Here is an 11,121-nt window from a genome sequence, read left to right as displayed (position 1 = left end):
TATGTTCAGAGCTGTAGTTACCTATAAGTAGTGTTTAGTAGGGAATGTCAGAATTAGGCTTTGTAGACGTAGACGTAGTTGTTGTAGGTTTTTTGCATGGGGTGTCATTGTTTAATAATAGAATTAGTAGGTTAGTTACTCAGATGGTTTCCAGTAATGTAAAAAAACCTATGTTCATCCTGGTCCAGAGGAATAGTGGGTAGGCACTGGGTAGGGATAGGATGGCAGTTTTGCTTCCATACAATTGATGATATGCCAATTTATGTTATTCTAAGGTTGCTCAAAGAGATTAGATATCGAGTTATATTTCTAATGAACGTTAAATGTGGATAATAGAATCTTGGAATGTCAAATGACTCCAGAACATGAAAAAAAGAAAGCTGTTTTTTCATTTGTTTCTTAAATCATCAGCATGTTGTATTTTATTACAAGAAACGCATATGACTAATGATCAGTGGGAGTCAGTGAAGGATAAGAAATGGGTTAGGAAGATTGTGACGGTGGAAGGAACAACAAATAGTGCAGGGGTGGCAATTTTAGTTAAGAATCACTTTCAGGGAGATATTAGGGATGTAAAAATGGATCAGGAGGTTAGATGGTGTTTGGTCCTTCTCACATCCAAATGTTATGATAAACCTATAGTACTAATATGTGTATATGCCTCTAATGTTAATCAGCATCATTTCATAGCTTCAATTTATTCCATTTTACAGTCATACAATAATTGCTATATAGTGTTGGGAGGTGACTGGAACTCTTATCAAGATCCTAAATTAGACAAGTTGGGTGCTTCTTCAGCGTTCAATAAACAGGCAATGGTAGCATTGAAAGAATTGAAAATGGATTTCAAACTCTATGACCCTTTTAAACACATACACTCACAAGGGAAAGCAGAGAATTTTACTTATTATTCAACCTGCCATAAAATGTGGTCGAGAATTGACTTTTTCTTAATTTCAGAGGTGTTGATCTCAGCTGACCCCAGTGTTTCTAATCAAGTTAGACAACTCTCAGACCATTCAAAGATAACTTTAACCTTAAACAGTAGTAATATGGATACTAAGAGGTTTCGAGGGTATAATTGGTCCTTGAACCCATATTTACTAACCAAGGAAGATATATTAATGGAAGTCAAGGAGATACTTAAACAGTCACTAAATAATATTTCCCAAAATAGACACCCAATAGATATAGAATGGGCTACAACTAAAATGCAGCTAAGAGGACTATTTATACAAAAAGCTACATATTATAAAAATTGCAAAAGAAGACTCAATTGGATTTAGAAACTAAAATTCAATTACTGGACCAAGATTTGATGAGGAACAATAATGAACAGACAGAAACTGAGCTATTAAGATGTCAAAAAGAACAATTTTTACTTCATAATAGAAATCTGTCACTTTATGAACAAAGAAATTTAGTTAAATATGCAAATCATATTCAAACCCCCTCGAAAGCATTAGCTCATATTATTAACCAGATGAAATCAACACGATTAATTACTGAAATACACTATAACAATACTACATATACTGACAAGGCAGATATCATGAAGACCTTTGAAAACATTTTTAATCAGATTTATGGTGAGAAGCAGACACTCTTGCAAGATAAAGACAGAAAAGATTTTTTAAAGAGAATCACTTTCCCTAATATTGACAAGGAATTTCATAGAGATTTAATCAAACCGATTACAGTTGAGGAGGTGTCCGAGACAATCAAGAAACTAAAGCCTCACAAAGCCCCAGGCCATGGTTTGACCTCGGAATTCTACAAATCTTTTAGTGAGATTTTGAGCAGTGTATTGTCACAGACTTTTAATTATATCACTCTAAATAGAATTAATGATCCTCATTTTAATGCCTCAAGGACAGTTCTGATATTAAAGGAGAAAGGTGATTTCAAAAATCCTGATAATTACAGGCCTATATCACTTTTGAATATGGACATGAAAATCATGACATCCATTCTGGCGAGTAGGCTGAAAAAGGTAATAAATCCAATAATATCAGAGGAACAGGTGGGGTTTATGGATGGGAGGCAGACCACGGATAATACCTTAATGCTTCATACCTTAATCTCTTATGCGAAATATAAAAACCTGAATTTGTACGCCCTAATTATTGATGCTCAGAAAGCATTTGATAGGGTTAATTTGGATTATTTATTTGATACATTACCTTATTTTAATATACCGCAGGAGTTTATCTCAATGTTAAGGATACTATATAGAAATGCATACACAAATTTATTTATAAATCACGAATGCTCGAATAGGATAAAAATCAAAAATGGTACCCGACAAGGCTGCCCATTATCTCCCATCTTATTTAATCTTTACTTGGAGCCCTTATTTTTACACCTTAAGCAAAATATTTTTTATAATTCTCCTGTACTGTATGGAATAAAGGTTAGGATGGCTGCCTATGCAGATGATTTAAACATATATTGTACCACACCTGTTTCCGATACTGAAAAAATATTAGCTGCAATAGAAATCTTTGAGAGAATTTCCAATTCAAGCTAAATTTAAAAAAATCTAAAATATTCCCATTAAAGATACCCACACCCTTTTCAATGCTACCATTAATAGGACAAGTATTGACGGAAGAAAAGATAAAATATCTGGGAATTGTCTTCTCAACTGAAAATAGAGATTTTTTTATTAGCAATGTAAAGTCAACTACAGATCAAATAACATTGGATCTTGAAAGATGGAATAGATTGAAGTTACCAATGATGGCAAGAGCAGCTATCATAAGAATGAATGTTCTTCCTAGAATGTTATATATATTTAGAGCTGCACAACTCAGAATTACCAAAACATTTTTCAAACAGCTTCATATAAGATTGGGAAGATTTCTTTGGGGACCTAGGAAGACGAGAATTTCATATGAAAAATTGATGGCTCCAAAAAATAAGGGGGGGGCTGGAATTACCGGATTTCGAAATGTACTACTTAGTGATTCAGGCCAATAGGATTTTAAAGACGTCTTACTTCGATAGTGATAATAGAAAATGGACACCCAAATGGGTGCTCTTAATGTACAAGCATATAAATGAAGTGGGAGTCAATGCTAAAGCATTACCCTTTTTAAATAATTGGGCAATGAGTAAATATAAGTTAATGGAGCACATCAAAAGCTATGTAATGGCAATTCAAACTCTTTTCGCTTCCTTAAATTTACTAAAATATATGATGGTTTTCCAACCGTTTCATAGGAACCCAAATTTAACAATTGGTGGTCAATTGATTGATCTAAAGAAGTTCCCTTTAATCATGGAGTTAACTGTACTCGATTTATATCCTTTTTTAGGAGTACCAGTACATGATATTTTAAAAGAAATAGAACTCCCTATTTCCTATTTAATTATAGTAAGACAGCTAAAAGACTTGGTTATAAACTATTTTAACAACTTTGAAATGAAAGAGGAAGATTTAATCATTTCTCGTAATCTATGGGAAGCGCTGTTGCAGGATTGAAAATATATAACCGCAGCATATAAATTGATAAAAGAGAGGAAGTATAATAATTATATTCTTTTATCGAGTTACTGGAGAGAGAAATTGATATTGCCAGATGATAATAAGATATTGGAGGCATTTAAATTAACATTAAAGTCAGTATCCCTTCAGAAATTGGTATTTACGCAGCTGATGATATTTAACAATGCATATTATACTCGTCTCACTTTGCACAAATTTGATGCGAAGAATTCACCCATATGCCCACATTGCTTTGATCAGACAGCAGATTTGCTTCACATGTTCTGGAGTTGTAAGTGCATTTATAAATTGTGGAATTCATTAAAATTGCAGTTACAAAAAATGGGTTACCAAAATTCAACACTCTCTTGGGAGTTTATGATTCTTCATATTCCCCCGGAGAATCTAAATAAATCAAAACGATTGTAATTATGAATATTTGCCTATTAATGAAATTATATATAGCCACAAATTGGTTGAACCCAGCCCAGACATCGTGGGAAAATTTCAGATTGTTGGCAATAAAACACATCTTAGCGCATAAACTGTTAATTAGTGATCACAAGAAAAATATCAACAACATAAAAATCTGGGAGCAAATTTTAATATTATTTTGCCTTAAGAGGTTACTATCCACTTTTCTCGAACCAGAATATAGTCTAAATCAACCTTAGATTAGATAGAAAATGTACAGAAAAGACAGATTGTTGGCTTGGATTTGTTAATGTTGGATTTTTTTTTTTTATTATTTTCCTTTTGATTGTTAATGCTGTACCTTTGATCAATACATGAGGTTGATATATATGTGAAATTAACAAATGGAAGCATTTTGTATATATTGTATATAATGTGTGAATTTGTAATATGGTTGTGAAAAATAATAAAAAATGATTATTGAAAAAAAAAAAAAAAAGAACAGAGAGCCTGAAGCTCTGAGACCCGCTTGGCAGAGGTTATTGCCACCAAAAAGGCGGTTTTCCAAGATAGAAATTTTATATCACAAGTAGCTGCTGGTTCAAAGGGGCGGGCAGTTAAAGAAGCTAGAACCATATTCAGATCCCAAGGGGGCACAGGATGGGCTATTGGGGGCCAAAGGAGCCACGCTCCTTTAAGGAAAGATTTGCAAAGCCTGTTTGCCATTAAGGAAGGCTCAAAGGAGACATGAAAATTAGAGATAGCCGCCAGTTGGACTTTAATTGTGGAAACTGAAGAGCCCAAATAAAACAAAGAAGCCAGGAATTCTAAAACCTGAGGTACAGGGCGTAAGGGATCTATACCTCGTTGCTGGGCCCAAAGAGCAAACCTCTTCCACTTGCTGGAATACAGTTTAATAGTGGAAGGTTTGTGAGAAGAGGACAAAATGTGGATGACGTCTGGAGAAAGAGAGTTATCTCTGACTAAGGTTGGAAGTGGAGTAACCAGGCAGCCAACCTCAAGGACCTGAGGGATGGATGAGACTGTCCCAACTGATGAGTTAACAGGTCGGGCACCAGGTCAAGAAACCATGGGCCCTCCACCGCATACCTCAGAAGGAAGGGGAACCAAACCTGACGAGGCCAGTGTGGAGCGATCAAAATCATGTCGCTTCCTAGATAAATCACCTTCTGTATCACCTTCGGGAGAAGGGGAACCAGAGGGAAGGCATAAAGTAGACCGGGGGGCCAACTGTGAGCTAGAGCGTCCCTGGGAATCTGCCCCTGAGAGGGAGTCAGAGTGAAGAACTCCCTGCATTTCGCATTGTGAGGGCTGGCGAACAAGTCGCAACAAGGGAGGCCCCACTTGGCGAAAATGTTTGCAGCCACCCTGTCATTGATGGACCACTCGTGGGGCAACAGGAGAGTCCTGCTCAGCCTGTCTGCAATCACATTGGATTTCCCCGGAATGTGCGTTGCCACTAGGAAATGCTGGGTAGAAATCGCCCAATGCCACACTCTCATGGCCTCTCGGCAAAGAGGGTAGGACCTGGTTCCGCCTTGCTTGTTTATGTACCAGACTACCGACATGTTGTCGGATAGGATCGCAATAGTACCCCGGGGAAGAGCATGATGAAGTGCTTGCAACATCAGTAGCACCACTCTCATTTCCAGGATATTGATATGTAAGTGCGTTTCGTGAGCCTGCCACGTACCTTGGACAGACCTGTCCAGATAATGCCCCCCCCACCCTATCTGGGAGGCATCTGTGGTCACCATGGCGACGGGAGGCTGAAGGGCAAAGGGTCGCCCCTGATCCAGGTTGGACCGAAGCAGCCACCAACGTAGGTCCAGATGGCAAATTTCCGTAATCTGGACCAAATGGTTCAAGGGGAGATCCTGAAAAGACCATCGAACCGACAGTAGCCATTGCAGCACCCGCATGTGGAGCCTGGCTAAGGGGACTAGGAGAATAATCGAGGCCATCGTGCCCAATAACTGCAGAATCAGTCTGGCCTGAACTCGCGATCTGGGTAACAAGGCTTAAACCTGAGACTGCAGGACCTGAATCCTTTCCACCAGCAAGAATGCCCGCATTCTTCTTGTGTCTAACTCTGCGCCTATAAAGGTAATATGCTGAGATGGCTGCAGCGCAGATTTTCCCCAAATTAACGTGATTCCTAGTGAATGACCCAAACTGACTGTGGTCATAAGCGCCCAAACTAATAGATGCTTGGAGGTGGCAGTAAGGAGCCAGTCATCTAGATAGGGAAACACTTGGAATCCTAGACTTCTCAAGTGAGCTGTCACTACTGCCAGACACTTGTTGAACACCCTGGGGGCTGTGGTGAGACCAAAGGGCAGTGCTCGGAACTGGAAATGACTGGTTCCCAGGCAGAAGCGTAAGGGACTCCTGGACTCTTGACTTATCAGGATGTGATAGTAAGCGTCCTTGAGATCTATGGAGCACATCCAGACATCCTTCTCCAATAACGGGAGAATGGACTGAAGGGTGACCATTCAGAATTGATTTTTTTACAAAGCGATTCAATGATTTGAGGTCCAAAATGGGCCTTAAGTCCCCTGTCTTTTTTGGCACCAAAAATAGTCTTGAGTAAGTTCCTGATCCAATCTGGTTGGCGGGGACAGGCTGGATGACTCCTTTTCTTAGCAGCTTTGAGACCTCGACCACTGCTTGATCCCGTTGACTGGGTGGCACATCCAGGATTTTCCTGATAGGAAGAGGGGGCTTGATGAAAGGGATGAGATAGCCTCCGGTTATGGTTCGGAGCACCCACTGATCCTTAGTGATAGATTCCCAACCCTGTGGGTGTTCCGCAAAGCGACCCCTGACTGGCTCTGGAGATGTGCAGTCGGGCCACGTCTCAGGGACGGTGAGCGTAGGATGGACCACGAAAGGAATCGCGGTCTCCAGAGTTATGGGGGCCTCTGCCTCCTCTGGGGTGGCGTCTTCCTGAATTCCCCCCCTGCCTCTAGAGGGGGGATCACTCGGTGGAGTAGGGAAAGCCCTTTGAGATTTTCTGAACCACATTTTCCCTCCTCTCTGGGCCTTGGGGTAAGGTCTACAGGGAGCGGAAAAATGAGCCCCCATGGCAGTCAAGGTCTTGCCCTCCTGCTCGCATCGAGTCAGTGTGTCCTTCACCTTGGGTCCAAACAGGGAGGACCCATCAAAGGGGGTGTTGGTGAAGGAAGACTTAAAGGCCTCCGCAAAGGGACACAAGCATAACCAGGCATGTCTTCTAAGAGCCATGCCTGTTCCCGCTGCTCTACTCGCCCCTTCGGCTGCATATGAGATGAGCCTCATGGATGAGGTGACTATCAAAGATAGGGTAGTCATCTGGGCGCCAACAGTTTGGGCTAACACCTCAGGAAGATTACCCATAAGAGACTCACCTAACTCTTTGAGGAGGTCCCTTTGGAGCCTGGTAAAATGACAAAGATAATTCAGCGACCGCAGGGTAAAGGCCGCTGAAGAAAGGGTACGCTTCCCGTACCTATCCATGCTCCTGGAATCCTTATTAGGAGGGTGAATAGACGTTGAAGCCTCTGCCACGTCCTGCTGAGTGGCAGATGCCACCACCATCGCATCTACTGCAACTCCTTTGGTCAAAAATTCCTTTTGAGGAGGGGCTGAGAGGAACTTGTTAGGCCTGGCGGGTACCGGTTCCACAGAATCAGGGTGTTCCCACACCCTTCGAGAAACTAAATCTAGCAATTCATCGAAGGGTGGAGACACCCAGGAGGTGGAGGGCTGGGCCCCAAAAGCCTTGAGGAAGACTGACTCCTCTGTGGAAGAGGTTTTGGACTGCCAATCACCTCTCTGTCTCAGGATCTCGAGGATATCTGAGAATGAGACGTCATCCAAGAACGATTTTGGGGACCCCTCCGCATCATCGAGGTCAGTATCTGATGTGATAGACTCATTCTGGGAGTCAATGTGCTTCCTCTTGCACAATTTTTTTCCTTGGAGGTTCATCTGAAGTGGATTCAGAAGGACCTCCCGGGAGAAGGGAACCCCCCCCAAGGGGGTATCCTCAGGCCCCAGGGCCCCGCTGTCGTGGGAATGAAGCACACCAGAAGCACCAGTTCCCAAGTCTAGGGACGGTGAGGTAGAGACTTGCTGAGCCAGCAAGGACATGGCCAGCGCACTCCTCATGGCCTCAAAAGCAGGACCTTCAGTCTCTACGGAGGATACCGGCTGAGAGACCACGACGGTACCGGGAATCCCTGCGGCCGATGCTCCGAGGGGGAGACTAGGCACTGAAGCTACCAGTTCCAAAGTGTTCCCCTCGGCCCCGACCAAAGAAGTCCCGGTACCGAACCCTGACGCCGAGGACAGGGTAGGAATGATGGTCGGAACCGAGAGGCTCTGAGAGAGTCTCGGTTCCGACTGGACGACTCTGCTCCGCTCTACCATCACCGACTCCAACGGTTCTGAGGAGGTTGGAGGAGGAATCGGGTGCGTCAAAATGGGGGCCGGCTCTGGAGCCGAGTGGGCTGGAGCCAAGACCATTTTTGCAAAAACCGGGGACTGGAAAAGCCTCTGGATAACTCTGTCCAAATCTGAGTCTGACAACCTGGAGGATTTAGAGGAAATAGATGGGGGCCGAGTCGACTTCTCTCTCGGCTCTGATAGACCAGGGGACCGGCTCCAAAACAGCTCCAACACCATCGGCACCAGATCCGGAACCATATGAATAAGCATCGGTGCCGAAGGGGACTTCGGGGCCGAAGGAGGAGAGTCTGAGCTGCACACCTCCAACGGCTCCGAGACCAAAGGAGCCGAAGCAGGTGATTCGCCTCTCGATCCCCCAACCTGCGGCTCCGACACCAATGGAGCCGAGGAAAGAGGTATCGAGGCAGACCCTTCCACCGAGGCTCCGAAGCCATTGGAGCCGAGGAAGAAGAGATCGACCTATGCTTCTTGGGAGTCGGTTCCGATGGACTGGTCGGAGCCGACGACCTTTTCTTTTTAGAAGCTGAAGAGGAAGGAGAAGCCAAAGCTTCCTCAAAAGAGGGCTTAATAAGGCCCTTAAGGATCAATTTATTTTTACGTTCTTGAAGGACCCTAGAGGAAAAAGCATGACAAACACTACATGTTTCCTGCAAATGTTTCGGTCCTAAACAATACACGCAAACAGCATGGCTATCAGTAATAGACATTTTGTAGTTGCACTTGGTGCACTTTTTAAAACCAGACTTCTGCTCTTTTGACATCCTGTCACACAACTATTTTTACCACGAAAGTAACCTTAAAGTAGGGCACAAGCCTTTGACTCAACATCGGGACTGGCCCGAGATACACAACACAAAACGGGCAGAAGCCCTCTAACTAAAAACGGGCTTAGCCCGATAAAGTAGGATGTACAGTAGGGTGAAAAACAAACCTAAAGGTAGACAATTTTAACATATTGACTCACAATAAGGGCAAAGGCCCTCTAACTTAAACGGGCCTTGCCCGGTAAGTAGAAAAAATACCAATCACACTGAAAAGGTTCACACACACACGTAAAGCTGTTAAAACAGCTGTTTGTTAAATTAGTGAAGAAACCCCTAGGTCAAAAGACCAAAAAAGTAATAATAAACCACTTAGCTCCAGCCAAGTCGAGACCACGTCTAGCTTGAAAAGCGGCAAATGAGATCTGGGGAAGCAGGTGTGGTGCATTCTGGGATAAGGGGTAGCCCAGCCAATTAGAGACTTCGTTCTACTATATAGTGGCCGAGTCAGAGCCGATGGATCGGCTCCGAACCCATCAGTTATGAATGTAGGCGAGATAGGATCCCATTACATCTTCTCTTTAATGTTTCCTTGTTTTTTTTTATAAAAGCAACATGATTGTAATAACAAATCAGAAAAGAACGTAGCTACTAAACATGTCAGAAATAAATAATGCAAAGTTCTTACTTTTTTCATATGTGCTGCACAGGTCTCCCATTGACATCATACAAACTTCTCCAAGTTGCACACCTGTTAAAAGGGCCAACCACCCATCCTGGAGTGTAAAGTACAAACCCAAATAATGAGTGCATTGCTTGCTTTAACAAAAGACATTTTGCCTAAACAGCAATAGTATCAGCTTACATTAAAACACCTTTGAAGTTATCTTCCTGTAAGGTAATGTTTTAAGGTACGGGCTTGTCTTGGTTCTTCACAGGGGTTAGAAAAGAAAGGAAAAAATATGCTTGCTCAAATTCTGACTATTTGTTTTAGATGATTTTATTGCAGTATTATGCCACTGGAGGCGTTTTTGTTTAATCCCTGACCAGAACCTGAAGGCATTTTAATTTACTTTTTAGACTTGAATTAAATTAAACACAAATCAAATTGAATTACTAGTTACCTCAAATGTGAGGTGGGACTTTGTATATGTTGCACTGGTATGGTTATGTCTACTTTTGTAGTTAAACTCCATTCCTACTATAGTCTCATACCTTAGGACTAAATGTCAGTTGCTATCTGGTATAATTTGTGAGGTCAGCTTTTAACGCTGGAGGGGTCACACAGTAGTGAATGTAGGCAAACAGACACAGCAGAATGATTCATACCTCTCAAGTGTACTTCAGTACGAGGAGCATTCATCATTTGGGATCTTAAAAAGTTAATATTCCTCAAAGTTCCACATTGAAAGCGTCTGACACACATTCAGTGTTAGTCTTTTAACTGATATCCATAACAAATAAAACTAAATCATATTAATTAATCAAAATAACTTTTTGTATGTAAAAACAAGCATACTTTAACCATTCTTTGTGCTTCCTTACTTGAAGTTGTTGGAAAGCTGTTAGTAAGTTTTTCACATTTTGCCAATTTGTTCCACATTATGAAAGGTAGTATTCCTCATACTGGAGACAGAAGCTTGAGAGCTGTGGGGTGGTCCTGGTACTGTTAACACCAACATCTTTAATTCTATCTACTTACTGAAAGAAGCCAGTGGGGACAGTTACTAGCACATGAACAACTGAAGTTAGTTACAACTTTGAAGAAATGTAGTTGAGCAGAAGGAAAACTCAGTGAAAGATAAAAGTATTCTGTGTGCACCAATGATAAAGGATTTGGGGGTGTGCAACAAAGGATTTTCCTCATGGCAAGTGTTGGAGGTGTGACGGAGAAGAAAGAGATACCTGGGAGTATATGTTCTCAGAGTGTAGTGAGTTTGCAGACTTTAAAGATTCCCCAGAGAGTACACTGTCAGAAAT

Source organism: Protopterus annectens, chromosome 3.part1 (genome assembly GCF_019279795.1).
Source record: "Protopterus annectens isolate FY-2018-M chromosome 3.part1, PAN1.0, whole genome shotgun sequence".
Classification (NCBI taxonomy): domain Eukaryota; kingdom Metazoa; phylum Chordata; order Ceratodontiformes; family Protopteridae; genus Protopterus; species Protopterus annectens.
This window is presented reverse-complemented; position numbering follows the sequence as displayed.